Source organism: Aythya ferina (genome assembly GCF_964211825.1).
Source record: "Aythya ferina genome assembly, chromosome: 17".
Lineage (NCBI taxonomy): Eukaryota > Metazoa > Chordata > Aves > Anseriformes > Anatidae > Aythya > Aythya ferina.
In genome coordinates, this window is record NC_140316.1 from 9,138,337 (window position 1) to 9,152,809 (window position 14,473).

Sequence of the window (14,473 nt, forward strand, 5' to 3'; positions counted from 1 at the left end):
GAGCAAGGACAGAGGGCTGAAGTTGACTCATCCAACACAAGTAAACTTCAGCAACTAAAATATGGTAAAGGGAGAGATACTATTGGGAAGAGGGGATGAAGAGATAACTAATAAGGCATCACACCAGGTGCTTCAGGAGGGAAAGTATCATATTTACCTTCAATTAAAAAAAATAAAATAAAATAAAGACACCAGTCCAGGAAGAACATTTCTGCCAGCTTCCCGAATGATCTGAGTTCACTGAGCAGGTGTTTTGGCTTCTTGCAAAGCTCTTTGGAAACTCATGGAAGGACCAAGTGACCCAAAGTGTGGGAAACAGAAGGAGCCAAGGCATCCCAGCAAGGCAGCACCGCAAGGAGATTGGAAAGAAGAGTCCTGCCATTAGTTTCACCATCCTCTGCCAGGCACCTTCTTGCCAGTCAGTTGCAGTGACAGCATTACCCAGGGGTAGAGGGGCAGGACTGCTGGGTGCACAGCTCCATTTCCTCCAGGAAAGCTGCCTGGAAAGGCATGAAAGAAGAGGGACTGGGGAAGGCAAGGGAAGTGAAGCGCATCCATGCGTGGATGAGAAAGTTGGAGCTTGCTTTTCCAAAATAAATGCTTGGTCTTCCAAGCCCGACATCCTGCCTCCCCAGGCAGCCAGGACGTGATTCCTCCTGTGTAACGAGCCACCCTTTCCACACACAAAAACACTGCTCGGTTCTCCCTTTTCAGGGCCGGATGGGAGGAAGTCTTTACTGATGGATTTGAAGTGGCCGATGTCTTTTCCAGTCATGGTAGATTCTATCATCCCTCCGTGCAGAATGCATAGCCCCTGCCATGACCTAGAACTAGACATTTTCCTCTTTAAAGGCAGTTTATTTTTTATTATTTTATATTTTATTTCCCCCTCTGAGTTAGGGAGGGGCATAAGAGGAAGAACGTCGTTGGGATTTTAGCACAGATTAACAACTTCAGATCTGGATGGAGCTAGTTCTGCTCAAGTATCAGTTGCCTTCATTGACCTATGCAGCAGCAAATTTTTGCTGCTAGGTCCCCTTTCTCCCCTTTCCCAAAGTGTACTGCCTACTTTGCAGAGAAGCTGTTCATGCATCACTCTTGTTGATGTCCAGGTTGAAAACTAACGGTTAATCCTAGTGCAGCAAGATTGGGAGCCAGGTCCTAGAAAGATTTTTGTGGTTTCTACACACAGCCACCCCTTTTTTCTCATGAATTGCCTTTCAAGTTCATCTCTGATGGCAAGCAAAACCAAAAATATTTCAGTTCTTGAGTCTGAGAAGCAAAATTTTCTCTCTCAACTCACTTGGGCCAGCAAGAAAGTTTCCAAAGATTTTCCTAGGTCTCTTCCCTAAGGAGATCCACGGAAAGTGGCCCTTTTCTTGTATGCATGCTGAAATGTTTGTTTTGGAGGGCAGAGGAACATGCGTCAGTGGGATGGAAAATGGGGATTATATCTTACGTAACTGTTGGTCTCCTGGGTCTACCTCTTTGGAAGAGTTAAGCAGGTGCACAACTGAGCTCTCCTCAGGAAAATGAAGGTGCATAGAGAAGTGTGTGTTGGACCAAGAATGAGAACAGTGCTTGTGAAGATGCCGTAGCACAGGCTCTGTGCATGCCCAAAGCCAGAGGCTGTGTGCACTACTTGCCAGCTTGTGCAAGCACATGCGGTGATCTCACCTCGCTTACTTTGTGGCCAAAGGCTGGATGGTCCCCTTGAGGTCAATGGATTTAAACCAATACTTGATATTAATAACTAGGGTATTTTACTGGCCTAAAACTTGGTGAAACAAGTGCTCCCTAGGGCTAGTCTTTGGGCAAAGAGCGTGGCTGTACAGAGGCCATCTCCCTCCCCTGTGCACCTCGCCAAGTGCAGGGAAATCAGAGAGTCTGGCATTCTGTTGGTCCTGCCTGTCCAAGCCCGCGTCTGCTGGAAAAGTTCTCCACTCCATCACCTAGCACTCTTGCCAGTCTCTGTAGATGTTGGTTTGGAAGGGATTTGCCATCTGTGGGATGAACCGAAAGAAAATAGCAGCAGACTCTGAAGAGCTATAGGAGCCCAAGCAGGGCCACATCCGACAATCTGCAAGCTGTCCAAGATTCCTCGTCCCTTCCAAATGGGAGGAGGAGAAAGAGGAGGAGGTTTTTTTGTTTGTTTGTTTTTAAGTTGTCATCATACATAGGTGAACTGTGGCAATTTCTCTGATACAAGATACCAAGTTCATAAGGATATTTTCTTAAGGAATCCATTATTTTTCTACTACCATCAAGTCTATGGCTGGCTTATACCCAAAAGGAAAAGAAAGTCCTAGACCAAAGGGCTTCAACCAAAGCTTGTTTTTTTTCCAGGGATATACATCCATTTACCTCACTGATGTCTTAATCCCAGTATATTTAGTTCAAAAAGGTCTGTCTCCATTCTGACTAGCAGATTGAGCTACTGCCCGTCCCAGAGAATGGAAAATTTGTCCTTGGTTTGCAGGGGTACATCGAGCTCCTGGGTGTTGAACCACAGTCAGCCCCAGGGAAAGCCTGAAGCCAGCCAGTTTCCTTTTGTAGCGCTGTATCTCTCTTTCTATTTCTAGTGCACTTTAAAGTACAGGAGGCTGTGTGCTCCTTATCGCTCCCGAGCAGCGCTATAGCACAAGAAGTGAGCAGCAGACAGTCCATGCCAGAGTACGAGTTAGGAAACAGGCCCAGGGGGGATTTTTGTTGTTGCTGCTGTGATTATTAGAGTTTGTTGTCTGTCTCTGCTTTAAAACAATGCAAACACCACCGAGAGCAAATATCAGAATAGAAGCTGATTTTCTGTTGATTCAACCACCGTTTCTCACCCTTATTTATCTTCCTGTCTAGGCATATGACACACTCAGAACAGAAATCTGACTCCGTGCCAAGGCCATGTGTTCACCCAAAGCCAGCTCACTGTCTTGCACTGCCGGGACATCCCCACAAGCATGCAATTCATCCATACTTTTGCTGCAGAACAAAACCTGCAGGGTTCCTAGGAGCCAAAAATTATGCACTTTGCTTAAAGAAGAGCATGGGTGGGTAGCATAGATTCCACACCTACATTTTAGATTGCTAAAATTAGATGGCAAGGACAAACTCTCCTGGACACAGAGCTTTCAGCCACAAGCAAAGCATATTTGGGGATGGATTTACATGACTACGTGATGTGAAAGTTCCCAAATCTTTGATGATAACCGTGTTTGTAAGAATCAGTTCTATCAGCTGGATGCCAGTACAAGATGCAGCTCACAGGCTAGCTCCCCCAGAAAAGGTGGTGCTCTGCTCCACACGGACCTGCTTTACCCAGGTTTCGGTTCAAGACAGCACCATACACAACTAGATGGAATGTGACTTTGCTGGAAAAAGCCCCTCTCAGGTGGCATTAGCGTGGTCAGGACAGATGTACAGGTAGCTCTCAAGAAGGGCCAAGTGCCAAAATATATCCCTTCTGCACCTTATCGTATCCCATCCCACTCTTCTCATACTCCCACCCATTTCCTTCTGAGCTCCTCACACACAGTTCTTTTTCTATAAAAAAAAAAAAAAAATGGTCTTAAAAGCATATAAGGCCTTTGTGGCCTTGTGGACACCTGCCTCCACCATTTTACTGCCCTACCAAGGAATAAATTTGTCTCAAGTTCCTTTTATACTAATGTCCAGACCATGGCCTCAGTGGCTTTGGACCTCCACCCTAATACCAGTGTAAGCCATTTTCCTCCTAAATAGGGAAAAAAAAAAACTGTTTAGGTCCCCTGCAAGAGAATAATTTGGCCCTGAACTCATCCTGATTGCCTCAGGCCATAAATCAGCATCCTTCCTCACAACCACAAGAAACGTAGTCGTTAATTGAGGTGTGCTCACCTCACTTTCCCAAGGTGGTGTATCCACATCCTGTCTTTAAGTCCCCAGCTGATGCCTTTGTAAAGGGAACCTCACTGTCCCACACGCTTTTTCAAGCTCCGTTTTTCCCACTCACTGCAGCCTTCGAGCTGAAGGCATCCAAAGATTTGTGATTTATGCAAAGACTTCTAGTCCAACTGCCAGAAGTAGATGGGCATCTTGTGTCTTGAGCAGAGCAGCAGAGCCTATAAAGCTGCCTGTCTGCCTCCCTCCCTTTCAGAGTCATCTTTGAAAGCTGCTCCTCAGAGTGAAATTCCAAAAGCTACAACCTTATCAAAGGAGAGGGAACACAGCCCAGTCATTGTCTTTCCCCAGAGAACTCAGAATGACATAAAAACAAAGAAACTCAAAGATTACAGAAAACTCTGATGTATTTGAAAGACAGCATATACAAGGCTGCATATTCCAGACCCTTGGGCATTGCAAGCTCCAGGGATGCTTGAACTTCTCAGTTTTGCCAACATTAATAAAACATAGCTTGAGGTCATTGCTCGCACCAAAAGCCAAAGCTATCCAACTTCTCTTATCTGTCCTCCTGTCTTTATCCAGCTGGGAAACACTGCATATTCATTTTGCCATCTCTCAGACATCGTCTAGTTATTCATCAAATCATAATGTGGAGGCTCCAGTGCCTCAGAGTGCTGAGCACTTGAAAGAGGAAGGTTGCATTTATCAGAGCTGTGGTTTTCCACTCGTGGCCACCGCTCCCTGGGGGCTCCCTGGCTTACGTTCAAAGGGAAGGGCTGGTGCCGCTGGGCCTGAAGCTCTCCCCTGCATGAAGATTTTCAGAGACCCTGGAGAGAAAGGTGGTCAAAACAGTGGTGGTGGAAGAGAAAAAGAGGGGGTAGAAGCTATTCAGAAGATACAGACAGGAGCAGAGATGGGATCAGAGTACAGACCAGCTGTATCTTTCATTTCCAGTGAAATTTCTGCTCCAAGGGTCCAGCCTGGATGGGCAGCCAGGAGACCTCCAGAGCAGGCCTACAAAGCCACAGCATACGAGGCAAGATCCTCAGCTCTCTCTGAACTCACACTCCCTTTAAAAACCTTCCTGAGGGCCAGGCCCCTGGATTGTAACCCAACTTTGCTGCTTGTTGCATGATTCCCAGCCAATATGCCAATTACCCAAAGGGCTGCTCACCAGTTGCTGCATCTCTGGCTCCCAGATTTCAGCTCCATCAGCCAACCCCCAGGAGAACTTTCCCTCTCCTCACATGAGGAAGCTCAAGTCCCACAGGGCATCTGGGAGGTCCCCAAAATAATCTCCAGGTGAAGCAGCCTGCCCTCCACCCCACTGAATTGCTCCCAGCTGCCAGCAGGGAGGAGCAGGAGTCACCAATGTTGGTCAAATAAATAGCTGAATGGACAGACAGACACTTGAACTAATGTACATACCTACAGTAGGTTGGATGCATGGAGAGAATTGCAGTGTCTTGAAGGAAGTTTTTGTCCCACAGCCCATTCAACCTCATATTCAATTTCTCCCTTGCAAGGCTAATAACCTCACTCGGGGAACCTTATCAAGTGCTGTTTGACAATCCAGTAACTATATTGCATCCAGGAGTTTTTTTGTCCTGCACCGTAGCAGCAATATCTCCAAAGAACTCCTACTAAAGCTAGGGCCACTCCTCATAAATCACACACACACTTCGGCTGTCTCTTAATCAATCTTCCCCAGGTGTTCCCTCAGTCAGCCTTACCATGATCTTCTTGAGGCTTTTTCTGGCAACTTTGATTTTTATTTATTTATTTTTTCTCCTCTAAAGCAACTGCCTGGCCATGTTCAGGGTCTTTGGATTTATTTTATTTGCTTTCTTGCTAGGTTTTACCACCTTTCTCATTGCAGAAGTCTCATTTGTCCATAGATACCTTCTTCAAATACCCACTGAGGTTGCAACTCCCACAAAGATATCAAGTTGGCATCTTTACCTCAGTGTTTAGTTGCCCACCAATCAAGTAGATTAAAAATGTAAGGTGTCTATAAAATATTTATCATCCCACTTCATTCCTTTTCCCTATCATCATGGCAGGCAGCTACATATCTCCATGAACTCTTCACTGGTTTCAAGAGAAAATGTAGTTTTTCTACAGAATGATTATTTTTAACTTAAATTGTCTGATATATTTGAAGACACTTGATAAATCCTTCAAAAAAGTCAAACATTTCTCATCATTGAATCATCTCACAATGAAAAAGATTAATTTTGCCATAGCTTCATTTTTGGACAACTTTTTTTTTTTTTCCCTTTCATCTAAGCCTGGCGTGAAAACCATACTGTTTGCTAATTAAACGTCTACTATTCATTTATAAACAAAGCATCAGACATATTTTTAATTCCTATTTTTGGTAATAGCTCCGGCTTAGCACCATGCTGACAGAGCCACATGCCTGCTAGCGCGGAGCTGGCTGACATCCAGCCAGCCGAGGGGGCAGGCAGAGAAGGTCATGTCCGCTTCCAAGAGACCTCATCGACGTCCCCTGAAATTCCTCTGAGGTCCTTCGCCTAAATGCACAAGGGGGTGTGCAAAAAAGCCCTGTTCCTGAGATAGCCCCGATGGCCTTTTACAACCAGGTGCTCAGAAATACACCAAGGCTGCCCCTTCTCCACTATCCCTGGTTTTGTCCCATCTCCCAGCCTGAACCAGGCTTTCTGCTCTTCTCCTGCAGCCCTCCCCGCTCCTCAAACACCATGTTCATTAAGGAAACAGGGCCAGCCCTTCCCAGACACCACCACTTAGGGAACAGGGATGAAGGTGCATGAAGGAGACACACTAAGAGCAGGAGCATTGCTGGCAGCATCCTTGCAGCAGCACAGAGCTGGCTTGACCTGCCTCCCCCAGCCAGCACGGGGGTTCCCGGACCAGGGGGCTGAGAGCTGCTTGCAGTACACAGACCACTTCAAAGAGGTATTTGAAGTGCTTGAGCACGGCCCGGGGAGCTAAGTGCCTTCTCCAGGACAGCACGTGGTCCCCATGCAGTAGCTGCTGCTACTGTTGGCCGCCGCTTCGGATTTGCATGAGCAGCATCCCAATGCCTGTACTGAGCTGGGGACCAGGCACTGCCCTCCCTGGCCATGGTGAAGTTTTGGGGACTGGAAAGGTACAATTACTGCCACCAGGCAGGGAATAAAATCTTTTCAAAGTGTTATCTGTGTTACTCCTCTGAATCCTTTTGCTTGGGTCAAAAAATGGACATTTGGCAATTCTCAATTTATTTTTCTGGTTAGAAATAAAAGCTTGCTGTGCATAGGAAATTACCTCCACCCTCCTTCTTCCAGAACCATTTACATGACAGCGCTGCTCTCAACCAATTCGGGATGCTTTTGTTTTAAAGACTTCCCGGGGGAGGGAAAAACCATGTTTCTAGGCAGCTTTAACATATAGTCAGAGGGAGGCCAGCTCCTCTAAAATTGAGCCTGTTGTTCCTGAAGTGTTAGCCACTTTAGATAGCACAGAAAAGTCATGGTCCCTGCCCTTTTTATATCTATTGCCTAGTTCTGGAAACTATCCGGTGAGTAGCCACTTTGACTTTAATAGGATGAATCATTGTTAAACCCATCATGTGCTTATAAATGTTTACACGAGTGGGCCCTAAATGGAGATACCACAGCAGGGGGAAAGAGAAATGAAGCTAAAAGCTGCGGTCAGAGCTGAGTAAAAGACACTTGTCTGGAGGGTTTCAGATCTGCTGGTGCTTGCTTTGAAAGCAACCTTCCCACCCAGGTGGGGAATTACTGTTATCCCCAGCACCTGGGAGATGCCCAGAAATATTTCCTTTGCTAGCAAATGACACCAATAACAAAACTGCCTGGTACTAAGTTAGCAGCAATAGTGAAGAAAGAGTTTAAGGGAATAAACGTCACCAGCCACTGGGAGTCACAGGCTGGGAATGGCTCAGGGTTAAACCTGCCATGAAAAACCCATGTTGACCCAAAAGAGATGGCTGAGAAACAGCAAAGGGAAGCATCTTTCCCCTGAAGAGCACAGAAAGCACACATATACACACATTTCACTCTGATGAAGGATTTTGCCCCCTGCCATCTACCTTCAGGAGAAATTCCCAAGATCCCCCAGACATCACTCTGCTACATCTTTCCTGCTTTATCTTTACTCAGGGTATCACATTGTTTTTGATCCAAGGTTAGGATTGCTCTCACATAGGCAAAGTTTAGGAGATTTTTCAAGACTGTTCCTTGTAACCACACATTATTTTTAAATGACATATATGCTCAGGGTACACTGCTGGACAGATAGGCAGGGTATGTGAAAGGGCATGGTAAAAAAAAAAAAAAAATGCTCCTCTGGGTTAGTGGTAAGATTCCCACCAAGTGCAGCAGCTCTCAGATGAAGCCGTTTAGGAGATAAACTTCAGGACCCTACCAGACTTCTCTGGCATGGGATCTGGGAGCTTTACCGTTGGCTTTGAGACTTTGAATCGGGGCCAAATGATTGCAGCTCCTGGTTTAGGGGAAGAGGAAGCAGAAAGGAACTACAGGCTTAAAGGATTAGAAGAAAGAGCTAAAAATAAAGTACCAGTAATGCCAGACCCCAAACTTTTACTGCTTTCCTTGCAAAGGGATGGGTTTTCCTGTTGTTTTACTGAGGGGAATCCGCCTCCTGTGTGACTTGGAGGAGCAGGACACTGATGGAAAGCTTTGATATTTCTCTCCAAAACCAAAGCTGTTCCTGTTGTTCTTCCTTCTTCCTGGGACTCATCCTCTAGCTAAACACAGAGAACAAATGATCCAGCCTCTTCCTGTAGCCATTTCTCAGCTGCTTCAGCTCATTTCAGTGAAACAAACTGCAGTTCTTTTTAATGATTGTAATTATGAAAAGAAATTGAGTACTTCTACTTGCACAACCCACGATGGAAAACTGCGATCAGAAAAATATCCCTGCCCCTACTCCCTCCTGCGTTGCTGTTCATCAGCTCCTGCCTTTTCCTTCAGGTCTATGTTGTTCTTTCAACATCACACAGACATGACACTGGGGAATGGGGGTGGAAAACAGAATGAGGAGGGGCAGTAAACTGGATGCCACCAGGGTGGTTGGAAAGGATGTGGAAGCGGAGGATAAAGAGGGGAAAGACGCGTGGATGATGCTGTTCTTGAGACAGGGAAGGACAGTCCCTCAGGTACCATGGGCTGGGGGAATATTGTCCCTACAGATCAGCAACTAGGCCTGATTTCAGCTGCAGAGACAAGCAGGATCCAACACAGCAGCAAGCCCAGCTCCTGGCTGAACGTCAGCACAGTCCTGGGATGCGAGCACAGCACCTACTGAGCTGCTGACTTCCACATCCAGTGCTGTGTGAGGGCTAGCTCATGCCTGGGATTACCAAAATCCTGCCAGAGCCTTTGGACTAAAATCCCAGTTTTCAATCTCATTGATCCAGCCTTGGAGCCTGGCTGACCTTTTGGGGTCCTTTGGGTCACATCTCCCACCCAGCCCCATCCCAAGGGACCCCACCACAGACAGGCAGGAGCAGGTGCCATGGGTACAACCCTCAGCCAATTAATACTCAATGGGGGAGTTTTCTGGGAAGGAAGGAACAGCAGAAAACAATGTTCAAACTTTCCCTGAGCAGACAGTTCACTCTTGAGAGGGAGCCCAATGCTTGGACCTAAAAACTATACACAGAGATATGTTACATATTTATTCAAGGCAGAAATTGGCCAGGAAATGGCTATAAAACACACATTTTGAATAAAAGGAGGGAGATTTATGGCTCTTTCGCGAATCTGAGTCATATCTTTCTGCATCCCCCAGGCAGGAATACCCTAATCACTAACATACCCCAAACATGTACGCACAGTGGGCCGAGAATTGCTTCCTTCTGGCCACAGCTCCAGCTAAAGACGTGATAGGGATTGAGCTACTTTATCTGACAGTTGGTAAATGAATTGCCAATTCATTCTGAGCTTGGAGGGGGATTTTTTCCCCTTTAAAAAAAGGGTCCTTTTATATGTGTCTTTGATCAGTCAGGGCCTTGACAAATTATTTTCCAAGGAATTTCTCTAGCTCTAATGCCATGAGGAGGGGGAGAAAGAAAGGATTTGCTCTCAAAGAAAAGCTTTTATGTCTCAAAAAGTTACAGCAATATCAGGGGCTTTCCTCCATTTCCCCCTCACCTTCCCTCCTTCAAGAAATGGAGGCAGGTAGCCTTAGGATTTTTCCATCCCACCAAAAGGGAGAAGGAGGATGGAGAGGAAACACTGCCAAGTTGTCCAACCCCATCTCTCCTGGTATGGGGTAGCACCCTGAACTCCAGCACAGACTGAACAGAAAGGCCATGGTCATTATTGTTGCTAATAAAGAGGTGCTGTGGTGCTAGCACAAGCAATCAGAGCAGAGGACAGCTCAGCATCATGTCACCAAGAAGCCACTTGCTTGCCACAAACAGCGGGAAAAGGCACTTCGGAAGGACTGAAATACCAGGGAACACCTCCCCACCCGTACTGCCAGGTGCTGGGGTCACTGCAAAGCAAAGAAAACAGCATTTTTCTTTTAATAGAGTCTAGGGCAGGCAGGTTGTCTCCTCCTTTTTTTGCCACATTATGATTTTATCTTATTTATTAGCTCTACATACTCCTCCACTCCATGCAAGCATCATGTCTTTGATGGGACCCAAAGCAGTGCAGACAATGAGTGGCACAAGCCAAGCATGGGGCATGACTGCTCTTTGTTATTATTAACATAAAAAGAGATTATCATCCAGTTATCTCCCTTAGGTGCCCTCCTGGAGGACAGACTCCCAGTAGCACAGGACCCTATGAGTATAGTCCAACGATACCAAGCTTCACCAGGATGGCTCAGGAACAACAAACATTCAAGATTTACTTCCAGCCCAACCCTGCGTGGACACATACTGAACTTGTCTACAGGAACATTCCCACTGGAATCCCAATAGCAGCCCTGCTGCAGACAAAGCTGGTGGATAAAGCTTTTTGGTTAGGGGCCAATTGGTCCAGACAACCCGCTGTAGCTGCGTTTCCCAAAGAAATGAGCCTAATCAAATCACAGCGGCTGTCTCTTGGGAGCTCTCCAACTTCTGGAGCCAAACTGAACCACCTTCAACATGAAACTGAAAACTTCAGGCTGAGCATTGCTGAGGATCCCCACTAAGATGCTGAGCTTGAAGAGTTTTACAAGCTAGTTTGCTCTTTCAAGAGTACTTGTTGAACTTGTCTTGGCTCACAAACCCTTCAGATTTAGGTTATATATCACTACCTGCACATCTCAAGTGCAGCACCACCTCTCCTGCTCTTGGAAGCTCATCCTCCTGCAAATTCACCCTCCTGGAAAGAGCAGCAGCCATGTGCAAACAGGCTGGACCCAGCTAATGAAGGCTGAACCCAGGGGGCTCTTGCCCCATCCATCAATAACCAATCAAGTTGTTAAAGCTGTCCTAAAATCCACCCCAATCAGATGGGGAAGGAGATAAAGCACAGGAAAGCTGTGTATGTTATTAGCAGCTGTGTAAATACGAGTAAAATTCAAGCAAACCAACATTAAAAATAATCCCATGTAAGGATCAGCAATGCCCTTTATGGGTGATAAGCCTGTTCAGACTTCCTCACCAGCAAAAGCCTTCAAGGGTTGGCATGAATTGAAGCACCCTGTCTGGAAGACCGACATTAGGAAAATATTTAAGACTTGTTTTAGATTTTGTTTTTAATGCTGCAGCACAGCTAGGAATGAGGTGACCCTTTTGGTTACTGATGCTGACTCTGCTGTTTTTCTTTTTAAATACGGATTGGAGCTGAGCAACATTTTGGATGTCTTCCCACACACACAAAAAGAGGAATATTAGATCAAGTTCTCTTAACAAAAGTATTCAGCAGCTCCTATAAGAGCTACCCTCAACTCCCATCCCAGCAGCAAAGTTTTAAGTCTGTGCTTAAGGAGCTTGGGTGTTTCCTATTCAAGGTGATGTTTTACTTAGGAACATACTTTATTGTTTCAGGTGATATGCTTAAAAATTGAGGGGAAAGTACAGTTATTTCTCTGGAATTAAAGTAAATGATGTCATTCAAGTCCAAGCAGTGTTTGGATGCTGGTTATATACACACCCCCCCTCCAAAAAAAAAATGTTACCCATAGTAGTCCAGTAGGGGTATTTAATTTCCTTTCTGAAGTGTTTTTGGAGACTTTGAAGGTCACCCAGCACTGCAAAGTTGCCAGACCTGCAGCCCATGCCCCTGGCTGTGCGGCACTGCCTCCTTCCCTAGCTACACAATCTCCATGGGAGATGCTTGGAAACGAACCAGAACAGGGTTTTATGGTTTGCTCCCCACACGGGCAAATGCTGCAGTCACTGCCAAGCTGGATTTGTCATCACCACCTTGACTGGCATCGACCCAACAGTAATATTGGTGCCTGTCACTCAGTGAGGCTGTTAAAGTGTCTGTGTACGTGTGTGCACTCGTAACTCACTGCCCAGCTCCAGACTGATTACAGCATCACGGACCATCCGTGGTCCATTGCCCCACTGCCTTAAATTACAAGCTCTCCCAGTCTGGAATCACCTCTCAACCCCTGCCTGGGCACACAGAGAGCCAGACTCAGGCAGGGTAGCCAACACTACTCGAACAGCAGCAAATACATCATGCTAGCCCAGCTCTCCATCCAGCTTGGCTTGCTTTCCCCAGGTACGTGCCCCACAAAAGCCATCCTGTGTTTTAGCAGGGCACGGTGTTTCTAATTAAAAGCTCTGATGAAGAAGGTGCATGCAGGTTCATTAAGTGATCTTGAGATGGAAAACACTCGGTGATCCCCAGCCCAGGTTTCTGATGAATGTCAGGACCTACAACTACTAACAGGGAGACAGAGAGGCACCTGCCCTCAAGTAGGCAAAGAAACATTAGATGAGAGCACACAGACTTTGATTTTTCTAAGCCTTTGGCAGTCTCCCATAATACTTCCACAGACAAATCAGCAAGGTATGGAGCAGATAAGCAGACAACAAGGTTGGTGGAAAGCTGGCTGGACCATCAGGTGCAAACAACAATGATCAGTGGTATCTCTCAAGGGTCAGAACTGGCACCAGTGTTCTTTGGGATCATTATTAATGCCCAAAGGTAAGAGGGCAGAATACGCTCAAGAAGTTCACAGGTGTTACTGAAACAGGAAACAAAACTCTGGAAGGCAGAGCTGCTGCTCAGAAGGATCCCACCAGAGAAGTGGGGTGGTAGGAGCCTCAAAAAGCACAACAAAGGCAAAAGTGAAGGCCTGCCTCTGGGATGAGCAACCCCATGCAACAGAGCAGGCAGTAGAACTACCTGGAGTACTGCCTCCAGTCTTACTGACCATGAAAGGCATACCAGAAATCCAGACACCAACAAGAGGAAAAGAAGAAATAATACTCCACTGTGACCATCTGATTACCTCTCAATGAAAACATTCAACTGGAAACCCCAAGGACAACAAACATGTTTCTAATTCATCACAACCCAGGCCTGAACAAAGCTGAAGTGAGACACTGATGACTTGTGGTACCCTAGAGCTAGCAATGGGGTTAGAACAAAGCCTCACAGTGCTACAGACACACACTGGTAATTGCATCCTCCACATGCCAGACCACACAAAATAGAGTATGAGCAACGGTACGTTATTATTATCATGATAATACAAATAATATGCATATTTGGCCTTACACAACTAAAGCATCTCAAACACCATCATTTATTAATAAAAGTACAACCTGAGCTATCAGTCACACACTATTAAAGAGCTCTCTATGTGCTTCAACCCCAATTTGAGGTTGTAATCTGCATTCAGAATTCAAGTAACTTCCTTTTTTCCTTAACACGGTTAAATAATATTTGTTAGGGCTGAAGCGGAGAGCGCCCTCTCTGCACACACACAATTACCCAGCCCTCAGTGAGGGTGCTGCCCAGACTCCATAGAGACCCAGTCATAGAGACCAACTCCCATGCCCACATCACACCCCCAATTTTTACTTACTTAGGCTTAAAATGTGCTCCAGCACAGTGCTGACATAAGCAGCCAAGCTCTCTTCTGAGCTCACACCATCACCAAGAGCTGTGGTTACCAAACCTCTGCCTTTACTCCCCGTGGCGGGAGAACTCACACAGGTGATAGCTCTAACCACGGATGATGCTGGTGCAAGCCTTTGGCACTGTCTCCAGCTGCTACTGCCTAATTCAGGGCAGCTGCATGTCCCACCAGCCTCTCCCCATGCTGATGGGAAGGCACAAGCATCACCCAGGTGTTCCCAGGAGGGGGAAAATGTCAAGAGGACACATGGCCAGAACACCCTTGCCAAGCAGTTGTCCCACCACCAGATCTTCTGCCCAAAGACAGGACCCATCACACCTAAATACATTTATTTATTTGCTCAGGGAGATGTAACACATACAGTCTGTGGACTTCTCGCTATCTGTTATCATAGCTGAGTCCTCCCAGGTTCAGGACAAAGCCTGCAGAAGTGACAGCAAAGCAGAGACTGAAGCAGCCGCCGGGGCCGAAGGATTTGTTTCAGCCAAACAAAGGAAGTGGAAGGCCTGAGAGCTGCTGGGTGCGAGGGCTTCCAAGTGAAACA

General features: G+C 46.3%; 1 long non-coding RNA gene across 3 annotated transcripts in view; it reads right to left on the minus strand.

Moving 5' to 3' along the window:
- The window catches only part of LOC311446144, a 29,953-nt gene extending 15,946 nt beyond the window's left edge, over positions 1 to 14,007 (minus strand). For 2 of the 3 annotated variants that reach the window (XR_014698765.1, XR_014698766.1), the window contains exon 1: positions 13,876 to 14,007. This is a non-coding gene — a long non-coding RNA (uncharacterized lncRNA). The remainder of the gene's footprint in view (positions 1 to 13,875) is intronic. The other variant, XR_014698767.1, reaches the window with a different exon arrangement.
- Between the last annotated feature and the right edge of the window lie 466 nt (positions 14,008 to 14,473).